The following is a 12,551-nucleotide window of genomic DNA, read 5'->3' as shown; positions in this document are numbered from 1 at the left end:
GTCAGTGAAGGACAAAATATAATTTTAGGAAGAGATACCGGACAGAATGTCAATGAAGGCCAAAATATCAAGATAGGATGTAATGACAGTGGAAGACAAAATATCACGATGGGATGTAATTATAGTGGAGGAAAAAATATCACGGTAGGATATAATGTCACTGGAGGACAAAATATAATTTTAGAAAGGGATGCCGGACATAATGTCACTGAACGACGGGAGGCCGGCGTGAATCACGGTGACGTAGGGGGACAAAATGTACAAAATAGATCGGATGACCGTAATCGACCAGATGTCCGTGATGGGGGAAATGTTAATTTTGATAGGAGAAATGTTAATGAGGCATTGAATGTCAACGAAGGACCAAATAATAATAATATAGTGCAAGGCATAAATAAAAAACAAAATGATAATATAAGACATGATATTGAAACTCAAAATGTGTCAAAAAGAAATAATCACGAGTTTCTTAAAACTATGTACTTTGCTCGTAGTATTAGGAACAAATTTCAAGAAATACAGGCGTATGTCAAAAGCGAAAATCTCGATATGATAGGAATAAATGAGACATGGTTAAATGGTACTGAGTTCGAAGCTGAATTTAATATTGCGGGATTTAATCACTTTCATCAGGATAGAAACCACAAGAAAGGTGGGGGTGTTCTATTGTACGTTAAAAACAATGTTCATGCTTGTGTTTTAGAGAAAGTGAAACAGGATGCATATGACAGTTTGTGGGTTGAGGTAACCCAAACAAATGGACAAAAAATGAATATAGGTGTAATATATAGGCCAAAGACATTATCATTAGCAGACGACAAACTGTTATTTCAAGAACTGTCTAGTTTCTGCAACCGGGATTTATTGATAATGGGTGATTTCAATTTTACTGACATTGATTGGATGACCCTTGAACATGGCCATATAGGTAGTCGCTTGATTGATTTTCTTGGTGACAATTACTTAATTCAGCATGTAAAAGAGCCCACAAGATATGGAAACTTACTCGATTTATTGATCACTAGCCGCGAAAGCATGGTAACTGATGTAGAAGTCGGTGAATCTGTTGCAAATAGCGATCACAACTTAGTCAGATTCAAACTCTTAAACAATTTTAGAATAGATACTTGTGCTTCTAAAATACCCGATTTCAGTAAAGCTCAGTTCATAGGACTACGTCAGGAGTTTCAGCTTACAGATTGGGAGGCAAAATTAAACGAAAGGCCTGTAGATCAGATGTGGGAAATATTTCAAAATACGCTCACTAAGATGATTCAAACTTACATTCCTTTTAAGGACAGACGTCCCCCAAATCAGGCTCGCCCAAAGTGGCTCGACAAAGAAACTGAAAAAAGTATTGCTAAAAAGAGACAGGCTTATAAGAAATATAAGTGCTCGGGTGCATCAAATGACTATGAAAGTTATGTATCAATACAGAGAGATTTAAAAAAGACAATTAGAAAAAGAAAACGACAATACGAAATGAACATCGCTGATAAATCCAAAGAGAATCCCAAAGAATTCTATAGTTACATTAGAGATAAAAAGGTTGTTAGGAATCACATTGGTCCACTATTATCTGCTGACGGTCAACTTGAATATTCAAATGAAGGAATGTGTAATATCTTAAACAATTATTTTAGCTCGGTATTCGTAAACGAAACACCTCAAAGTGAATTCCAAACTGAAACCTGTGAAAAGTCTGGGGTAAACTTATTCACTACGGTAAATATAACAAAAGAAAAAATTAAAAGGTGCACAGATAAATTCAAAGTTAATAAAACACCAGGGCCTGACGGTTGGCATACAAGAATCTTAAAGGAAATGAAAAATGAGAAATCCATCATATCCGGAGATGTCCCAAGAGAATGGAAGCTAGCTAACGTTACTCCCATATTCAAAAAAGGTGAAAAAAAGAAACCAAATAACTATAGGCCTATAAGTTTGACTTCAATCGTAGGAAAAATAATGGAAACTATCATCAGAGATGCTATCGAATATCATTTAGAAGGTAACCGTTTGATAAATGATAGCCAGCATAGTTTCAGACGGAAACGTTCTTGCGTGACTAACTTACTCGAATTCTACAACACAGTTATCTCGAATTATGACAAAAGAAACAATATAGATTTAGTATATCTAGACTTTGCAAAAGCTTTTGATACCGTCCCACACGAAAGACTACTTACTAAATTAGCTTTGCATGGAATAAGTGGTAGCCTATTAGGTTGGACTAGTAATTGGTTGAATGGTCGAAAACAGAGAGTTGTTTTAAATGGAAAAAACTTCTGGATGGAAAAGTGTTGCAAGTGGAGTTCCTCAGGGTTCCGTTCTTGGGCCACTTCTATTCATAGTATATATAAATGATATAGACCATGGACTAAAATCTACTGTTTCCAAATTTGCTGATGATACAAAACTGTGCGGAGTGGCAAATGATCACTCAAACCAATTAGATATTCAAGAAGATTTAGATCAATTACAGCAATGGTCTGAAAAGTGGCTAATGAAATTTAACACAAGTAAATGCAAGGTAATGCACATAGGTAAAAATAACAGTAAGTACGATTACAAGTTATTTGGAAATTCGTTAACAAAAGTGGATAGTGAAAAATATCTCGGCGTAATTATCAGTAACGACCTCAAATCATCCAAGCAGTGTATTTCAGCCTCTGAGAAAGCAAATAAGATTCTGGGATTGATTGCGCGATCTTTTGATTTCAAAAGTCCATCACTCATTAACAAGCTATATAAATCGTTAGTTCGTCCACATTTGGAATATGCTGTTTCCGTATGGTCACCGAATCTCATTAAAGACATTGACAGATTGGAAAAAGTACAACGGCGAGCCACAAAACTGATTCCAAATATAAAAAATAAATCATACGAAAATCGACTAAAACACATGAATCTGTTTTCCCTAAAAAAGCGTAGATTCAGAGGTGACTTGATACAGGTCTTTAAGATTTTAAAGGGAATTGACAACATCAAAAGTGACAAAATTTTCACATTGAATGAGAATCAGACAAGAAACAATGGTCTCAAACTGTCCGGAAATAGATTCAATTTGGAAGTAGGTAGAAACAACTTTGCCAACCGTGTAGTTAATGAATGGAATAAACTTCCTGCACAGGTAGTGCAATGTAGTTCAGTTCGAAGCTTTAAGAATCATTTAGATAAATACCTAAGTAAGATGCTGTAATGATTATAATTTATGTTATATTATTTGTTTTTGTTTTGTTATAATTTGTCTGTCTGATTTTCATTTAATATTAGTTATATGTCAATTTATTATCATTTACTATTTACCTGATTGTTTGTTATTCAACTATACCTATGCATTTATTTATGTATTTTATTTGTTATTTACATTATTATTGTTTTTATTTATTATTATGATTTTTTTTTTTTTTGGCATCCAACCTAGATATGGATCAAAAGGTCTCCTGTCGGCATGCTCCGCCTTTGTAATCCTTTGTCAAGGTAAATAGAATCTGTCCAGTACTGGTTGTCCACTGCGTTGATTACGTCATCCAGGTATGGCAGCATGTTGGTGAGGCAGTTCCGTCCAGAGCTGAAGCCATGCTGTGCGTTGCATAGGATCCGGTTTCTATTCACATGGGCCATAAGTGCCTCCCTAACAAAGCCTTCCACCACCTTTGAGACTACGCTTGTGAGTGACACTGGTCGATAGTTAAGTACTGTGCTCATGTTCCCTTTTTTGTGGATAGGCGTGATGTTGGCTCTTCTCCAGTCTTCGGGTACGTCGCTTGTTGTCAGGGATGAATGGAAAATCTCGGCTAGTGGTTCTGACAATACCCCTGCACACTCTTTCAATATGGTGGGGGAAATGCCATCAGGTCCAGGTGCCTTATTTGCATCTAGGGCCTCTAATTTCTTCCTAACCTCTGCAGCAGTTATGTGGACATCATTAATTCTTGACTTTGGTTAGTAGGGTTTGTTTCAGGTATCTCTGCTCCATCTTCCCCGATGAAGACACTATTGAATGCCTCGTTCATAGTCTGGGCTGCCTCATTATCGCTTTGTGTTAGGTTTCCATCTGCCTTTCGCAAGCTTGGAACCCTCTCTTTAACATTGGTCTTTGACCTCACATATGCCCAGAAGTGTTTGGAGTTGTCCTTTGCATTGTTTGCCACATTCTTTTCGAATACAAATTTTGCCTTCCTCACTTCTTCTGTTGCCTTATTTCTGATGTGATTGTTGATCTGTCGTCTTCTTGGTGTCTTTCTGGCCCTGTATCTTTGCCAAGCTGCTTCCTTCTTGTCGAGTGCATTAAGAACCCTGCGTGTCATCCATTTTGGTTTTCTAGATTTTGATGGGGCTTTATATGTGGGTACACACTCCTTGATTATTTGGTTATACTTCTCCTTAAAGGTGTTCCACTTCTCGCCTGTTGTTTTTCCCCTGAGAAGTTCCTTCCACTCTATCTCCCCAAATAGGTGTTTCATTTTCATTTTATCAGCCTTGCGGTAGTTCAGTTTCATTGTCCGGTCTTCTTCTAGTAATGCATTCGTCTCTGAAATAAATTTAAAGGATAATGCTGCATGTTTGCTCAACCCCAGGGGGCTAGATACTCGAGATCCTCCACTTCGCACTCCTTCTTCGTGAATATTAGGTCTAGTCGGGAGGGGTTGTCCGTATCCCTCAAATGTGTCCAGTCATCTACATGCTGTGACCAGAACACATCTCTCACTGCTGTTACAACATTCTCTGCCTGGTTTAGCCCTTGGGTACCCTCTTGCACTCTATTTTGTTCCCAAAGAATATTTCCGAAATTGAAGTCTCCACATACTAAAATTTGTTTGTCCCTGCTATACTCTTCACTTACTCTAATAATGTTACATATCTTATCGTTGTTCAGAGCTAATGATGTAGGTGTTCTATAGACTACTCCAAGTACGATGTCTTTGCCACCTGCGCATTTCACTTGGCACCAAACTGTCTCTTCTGCTTCGTGCTGGGTAAGGAAGGTGACCGAGTCTGTGTCCACAATTAGATTCTTGCGTGTTAATATTGTAACTCCTCCACCTGGTGTATGTTGATCTTTTCTATCCTTCCTGGTGACCACCTGTATATCAGATGTGTGAAATATTTCAAAATACGCTTACCAAGATGATTCATACTTACATCCCGCTTAAAGGTCAACTGAGAAGGTCTTGGGTTTATTTTTTTTTATTATTTCATGTATGAAAATATAACTTAGAAGATGTTAGAACACTAGAATGCACGTTTCTGGCATTTTATAGTCTTGATTTTATCCAAATAGTTTGATTTTAAAAATGCCTAACAGCAGACAAACTTTTTAATGTCGTAGTTACATTTTCCACCGCTAAGGCACTGATGACGTTGTCGTGATATGGTTTGGACAAGCCAGGGAAATGAAATTCACAATAACACTAAGGCACTCGGGTTTTTAATGAACACTAAGCTCGAGAGGGAAGGTCGTAGTCTGAGAGCGAAGGGGAACTTGAAGCTTGGAGAGGAGTGCTGCTTGGAGATGTCGTGCCCTGGAGTGAACTAGAGGACTAACTAGGTAAGACCACCCGCTTGCGAGTCGGTTTTTGTGGAAGGGGAAGAATGTCTGTAAGAAAATGAAAATATAGTAGTGTATAAAAGAGGGCGATTGCCAAAAGGCGCTTTTTCGTGAGCGATTAGGGGTGGTTTTTGGTCGTGGCTTGGGAGAAATGGGCAGGGAACTTAGACGGCGGCGCCGACGCCTGGGATTAAAATCACCAAAAGTTGAGAAAATGGTAGGAGACGTAGTAGTAGAGAAAGGTTGAAAAACGGAAAAAATTTAGTGGAAGGTAAACTGAAATGAGAAGATATAGTATAAGAGAAAGTTAGAAAGGAAGCGAATTTTAGTCGAAGAAAAAGTACGTGTAGATGCTTGTGCGTGGGGCGTGGCTATGTTCGTGAGAGGTGTGTGTATGTATCTTGCGGGAAGTGAGTAAGTGAGTAGAGTTTACTTCCAGCGGGTGGAGATGCTGATTAACCCCAGCAAGGTAGTGCGGTCCTGATTAGCCCCAGGTTGGGCATGAGCGGTCCTGCTTAGCCCCAGGTTGGGCTTGAGCGACGAATGAACGATATCCGAAGCGTAGCCAGGAGAGTGGATCTAATGGCGGTGCGAGGGGGGCAGGCGGGCGAGTCTTGTTTTATTTTTCTCCTTCCAAGCACAACTCTGAAAGCAGAGAATTACGTGACTTGGGAATTGTGTGTAAATGTCAGAAGTGTAAACCCGCTCGCCAGCATCAGCGAAGAGGCCAGGCGTAGGTGCGGGCCGGTCGACAAGAGAGGCTCCCCAATTCCTTTCCCACGACCAGCTGGCGAAGAGTTAAGGGCTCTGAATCAGAGTTGGATTAAGGGCCTCCGCTAAGCCAGCGAGCAAGTGTGCGTGTATCTCTTTTCTTCCAAGCACAACTCTGAAAGTAAAGAATTACGTGACTTGGGAAATGTGTGTATTTGTCTTTGGTGTAAACCCGCCTGCCGACGTCAACGAAGAGGTCAGCCTTGTGCCAGAGCGGCAGCAGCAAAGGAGAAAAGTCTCCTCGTCGCTACCGGCCGGCAAAGATTGCTGGGTGCTTGTTGAGAGCTAGAGTGGAGAGCGACGTCTGACCTCTGCGAGCGCTCGTCTCGGCTAGGCGCGGACATTTTAAGGGTGGCTGGTGGGAACCCGGGCAGCTTTCCGAGTGCCTGATTGGCTGACCGCTGCTGGCCGAGACGCCTTTGCGAACTATGCTTGCCAACTACAGTGAGTATAAAAGCCTAGCTCGAGTTGTGTGACGGCCAGTCAGGTTTTGACCGGCGGCGCGTCACTACAATACTCCCCACCTTCTTTGGGAGCAAGCGTCGCGGAGGGTAAGGCGAGACGCGAGTGATGTGGCAGAATCGAGCCGGGTTTTTTTTTACCACTCGACCGGACCGGGTGATTGAGCCATCAGATGGCATCTCTGGAGAGGACGGCCTGAATGATGGAGAAGGCGACGACAGCGTGCTGGAGGTATGGTCCCTGTGTTGGCGAGGGGGACCAGGCTGGGCATGAAGCTGTGAAGTTATACGGTTAGATGAGAATAGTTGCAGTGAAGGGGAGAGTGAGTTCGGAGGGAAATTAGGGTCTTCGGGGCTGGGGGGAACACTGGTGGTGGTTGGCCTGGGTGATGGAGGGGACGAGTGCGGTGAGGATCCTGACTGAGTCTGGCGGTGTGGGTTTAGGGAATCAGGTGGAAAGGGGTGCCCTGAAGAGACGAGTGGTCCCGGGGGTGGAGTGGGGTCTTGAGGTTCGGGGGGAACACTCGATATGGGGTGCAGAGGTTGCATATATTGCCGTTGTTCAGTGGTGGGGATGGGGTAGGGACCATGTTGTGGGAGAAATTGGAGGGGGTGGGGAGGTTTGGTAGGGGAAGAAAGAGGAAGGTAAGCTGGTTTGAGCCTGTCGATAGAGATGCAATCTGGTTTGGCATTTCGGTCGATGAGGAAGTGTTTCGCTGATCTGCTGATTACTTTTAAGGGTCCATCGTACGGACGTTGGAGAGGGGTTCGTCTGGAGTCCCTTCTGACGAAAACGTAGTCACTAGCAGCGAGGGCCGGGGAAACATGCACTGGCTTTGGTTGTGGCGTCCGAGGTGGCGGGGGGCGAGTGTTGGCGAAGGTCTCCTTGATGAGCTGAAGGTGGGCGTAACGGTCAGGATGGCCAATGGCGGGGGTGGCAATTTCCCCAGGAACGCGAAGGTTTTCAGCATAAACTGGCTGAGATGGAGACACGTCACTGTCGAACTTAGGAGTGTTGCGAATGGAGAGGAGAAACAGGGGGAGGGCATCAGCCCAGTTGCATGAGGGTTGCTGTGCCTTGAGTGACTCCTTCAGCTGGCGGTGGAATCTCTCTACTAGTCCATTGGCTTGAGGGTGGTATGCGGTAGTCCGGTTGCGGTTGGTGCCAAGGAACTTGAGCATTCTGGACCAGAGGTCAGATTCAAACTGGAAGCCCCTGTCGGTGATAATGGTGTGGGGGGCGCCGAATCTGGATACCCAACCGGAGAGGAAAGCACAGGCAGTTGTCTCGGCAGATATATCCAGGAGAGGGATCGTCTCTGGCCACCTGGTATACCTGTCGACGCACGTGAGCAGGTAACGCATGTCACGGAACGGTGGAAGGGGGCCCACAATATCCACATGGACCGATTGGAAGCGTGCTGTGGGTGTAGGGAAACGCTGGAGTGGGGCGTGGACGTGGCGCGTGACCTTTGAAGACTGGCAGGGAAGACAGTTGCGGGTCCATTCTCTGACGTCTTTGTTGATGCCTGGCCAGACGACCCGATCCGTGAGGAGACGTTGTGTTGCCCGAATACCAGGATGACTGATTGTGGTCGTGGAATGCCGAGAACACATCCTTACGATGACAGGCAGGGATGTACAGCTGGGGTTTGCCTGTAGAGACGTCACACCACAATGGTGCAGGAGTGTTGGGAAGCTGTCGGAGCTGCATGGAGGAGGTGCCATTCAGGCGTAGGAGACGGAATTCCTCGTCGTTACCCTGGGAGGCGGTGATGCGTGCGTAGTCAACGTGGTGGTGATCAGGGAGGATGCTAGAGGTAATCCTGGATAAGTCGTCGGCCACCTGGTTATCCTCACCTTTAATATTCTCAATGTGAGTATCAAATTGGGACAGGAATGACAGCTGCCGAGAGACTCTTGGTGAGTGGTGGTCAGAGATCCTGTCCAGTGCATAGGTGAGCGGTTTGTGGTCGGTAAGGATGGTAAATGGCCGGCCTTCTCAGAAATCGAGGAAGTGCTTCACGGCTGAAAATATGGCCAGAAGCTCCCTCTCGAATGCACTATAGCGCATATGAGAAAGGTCCAGTCGTTTGGAGAAGAATGCAATCGGCTGGAGCTGTCCGTTGGCCCTCTGTTGGAGGACTGCGCCTATCGCTGTGGAGGAGGCGTCAGTGGTAAGGAATGTGGGTGCGTGGCCACCGGGTAGGACAGGCGGGCAGCCTCTGCAATTGCAGCCTTGACCTGCCCAAATGCTTGGGTAGCTTCAGGAGACCACTTCACGGGTACGACCGACCGCTCGGAACGGTTCTTGGTGAGGTCGTTCAGTGGTGCGAGTTTGGCAGCTGCATCGGGGATGAATCTATGATAATAGTTGACGATCCCTAGGAAATGGTGCAGCATCTTGACGGATGTTGGCTGTGGGAAGTCTATGATGGTATCCACCTTCTGAGGGAGAGGGTACAAGCCTGCTTTTGAGATACAGTGTCCGAGGAAGTCGAGCGATGACACTCCTAGGAGGCACTTAGGCCATAATCTTGCAGTCGGCGGAGGAGAAGGCGGAGGCGTTGGCGATGTTGGTCATGATTGTCAGAGGCCACCAATATATCGTCGATGTAGACGGTGACGAAGTTGAAGTCTCTGAGGACTTGGTCAATAAACCACTGGAATGTTTGGGCGGCATTACGTAGGCCAAACGACATAATTTTCCACTCGAAAAGGCCGAACGGAGTGACGGTGGCTGTCTTCTGGATGTCCTCTGGCGCCACAGAAATCTGGTGGAACGCTCTAACAAGGTCAATCTTGGAAAAGACTTGCTTCCCGGAGAGCTTGAAATTTAAGTCTTGGGAATGCGGGCTGGGATAGCGGTCGGCCTTGGTGATGCGGTTAAGTTGACGATAGTTACCGCTTGCCCGCCACTGGTTGGGTGGTGGAGGTGTCTTGGGGACCATGTGGAGCGGCGATGCCCACTCACTCTCCGATGGGCGGATGATGTCTTGGTCAAGGAATTCTTGGAACTTTTGTTTGGCGGCGACCAACTTCTCTGGGGAGAGGCTATGAGGCTTGCTGTAGGCCGGTGGGCCATTTGTTTGAATGTGATGCACAATGTTGTGGGGGCGGGTAGTGGTGGCCTTGCGTGGAGACGTCAGCTGGGGAAAATCTTGCAGGATACGTGTGTATTCGCTAGCTGGCTGAAGGGAAGATACTTTAGGAGAAGAGGCGTTGGTGGTAGTTCCTGGTATGCGTCTTGTTGCATGGTACAAGCAGTTATCCTTGGCGCTGACTGCCATTTTGTAGTATTGTAGGAAGTCGTGGCCAAGAATGGGTTGACGGACATCTGCGATAAGAAAGGTTCAAGTGAACTTGCCATTCTGGAGGTCCAGGACGCTGTAGTGGCTGCCCCACGTGGTGATGGGTGTACCGCTGGATGCAAGCAGGTCGTACGACGGAAGGCTTGTACCTTGGCTCGGGTCTTCCGTCGGAGGCATGATGCTGATAGCTGAGCCCGTGTCCACCAGGAAGGATAGTCCAGTATGGCTATAACGCACTAAGAGGAGGGTGTGGACATGGTTAGCGGGGGTTGGAGCGCTTACCGACCCGCGCGTCTGGAGTTTTCCGACCAGCTACAAGGTTGTGCACACTTGAGCGCCTTGTTGCCGAAATGGGTATGGTACCAGCAGGGGCCACTATCCTGTCCCGGGACAGTGCTTCGTGGTGTTTGATGGCGTTCATTCTCGTCCAAAAACCGACTCAGCAATTTCTTCATGTCGGTGATTTCCTGCCGTAGCTGCTGCACACTTTGGTCGTTGGCATTGTACGATGGAAGAGTGTTTTTGCTCACTTCGGGGACGGCTGGTTGGGGGGGTTGTAACCGTGCATCCCGCGATCACTAGCACCTGGGTTCTCACTGCACACTTCACTTATACTATTTATTTCTATTTACGTCGACGCGTTCGTGAGCGCCCTCGCACCGCCCCCCCTCTTGAATTACGTTTTTTTTTTTTCATAGAACTCGTATTGCGTTATCAGTGTATTACGTTATTACTAGGGGTGATCAGAAAATAATGACAGTCGGACTCGTAGCTGAGAGACTATAAGTGTTGGGGGGGCGGGGAGCAAGGAGCAGCAAGTGTTGCCTGTTGTTACATGTTTGAGCTTGTCGCTGTTTGTCTAGCTTACATTTTATTGTTGCGCTGTGCGATTGCGTCATTGTTGGTTTGCCTCTCTAACCGGAAACATGGATTTTTCGAAAGAAGGCTGCAGATTCTACACCTTCACAAGGTGGAAACTCGGGAAAAAAGCAACGGAGATCAGAGAGGAATTGTTGCAAGTTTTTCCCGAGTCTATTCCATCACTGGAAACTGTTTCCCGCTGGATTCGAGCTTTCGCAGCCGGAAAATTGCAGCTACAAGATGATCATCGTCCTGGCCGCCCTCGGACATCCGTGACCGAAGCAACGACGGTCCGTGCGCGAGCCATCATTGACGAAGATCCAACTGTTACTCTTCGATTCTTATCCTTGGAGCTCGGTGTCAGTTATGGGAGCGCATGACATCGTGCATGAACACTTAGGGATGAGGAAGAAGTGTGCTCGATGGATACCTCATTTGCTTACGGAAGAGCAGAAGAGCGAACGGGTGCGGATTTGTCGTCTATGGCTGGCTGAATTCGAGCCAAATGGTCCGAAACGGCTCTCAGATGTAGCTAACGGAGGTGAGTGTTGGATTTCTTTCTTCACCACCAAAGACAAGCAGTCTAACATGGTGTGGTTGAGTGATGAAGAACCTCGACCTCAGATTCTGAAGGAAGGATTTCGCAGCAGGAAGCGCCTTTTCACCATCTTCTTCAATTCACAAGGACCAATGTGTGTGGATATAATGCCTCAACAGTGTACTATCACAGCCCAGTACTACACTGATCACGTCCTTCCTCGAGTCCTGGAATATCAGGCCAAGACTGCACCAACCCGTCGCCGATCGCGCCTTTTGCTGCACCATGACAATGCTGCCCCCCACAAAGCTCGCCTCACTGTGCAGTTCCTGGAGCAGCAGGGGATCACACTTCTCCCCCACCCACCCTACTCGCCTGACCTTGCTCCCTGTGATTTTTTGTTGTTTCCAAAGATCAAGGGTGCGATCGCAGGGAAGCTGTTTCATCGCATCCAAGATCTGGCGCGAGCAGTCAATTCAGAGCTACGAGGTATATCGGCTTCTGAGTACCGTGAGTGCTTCATGAAGTGGCGAAAGAGGATGGAACGTTGCATAGAGGCAGGAGGGGAGTACTTTGAAGGAATGTAGGCCACTATTTGGATTTACCTCTGTATCGTGAAAATATATGGTATCACTGTCATTACTTTTTGATCACCCCTCGTAGTCCTGCCATGGCGGTTGCTGATGACAAGGCTGGCGCGCCTGGGAAAAAGCGGCGGTGCGATCCAGGGTCAGAGCCTCCATCCAACAATGAAACTGCCGTGGTGGTGGCCCCTCCTCGAGGCAAGGGTGGCAAGCTCCCAAGTTTCAAGGTCGTACCCTCTGCGGGCTACGACAAGGCGTTTGAAGTTGTAAGAGCTTTGGAGAAAGGCCCCCTCCGCGGCAAGCTTGTGTCCCTCCGGCCTCTCAGCGATGGTAACTTGCTTCCGATGCCGAACAGCTACCAACTCATTGAGGAGCTGGAGGCGATAACATCGTTGGATGGCAATCCTGTGATCCCACAGCGCTTGAATCCCGAGGACAATCGGCTCAGACTCGTGGTGCACGACTACCCGA

Source organism: Oratosquilla oratoria, chromosome 34 (assembly GCF_046742065.1).
Source record: "Oratosquilla oratoria isolate Oo_2021 chromosome 34, ASM4674206v1, whole genome shotgun sequence".
In the NCBI taxonomy this organism is placed as follows: domain Eukaryota; kingdom Metazoa; phylum Arthropoda; class Malacostraca; order Stomatopoda; family Squillidae; genus Oratosquilla; species Oratosquilla oratoria.
The sequence above is the reverse complement of the archived record's forward strand: the minus strand, read 5'-3'. Positions refer to the sequence as shown.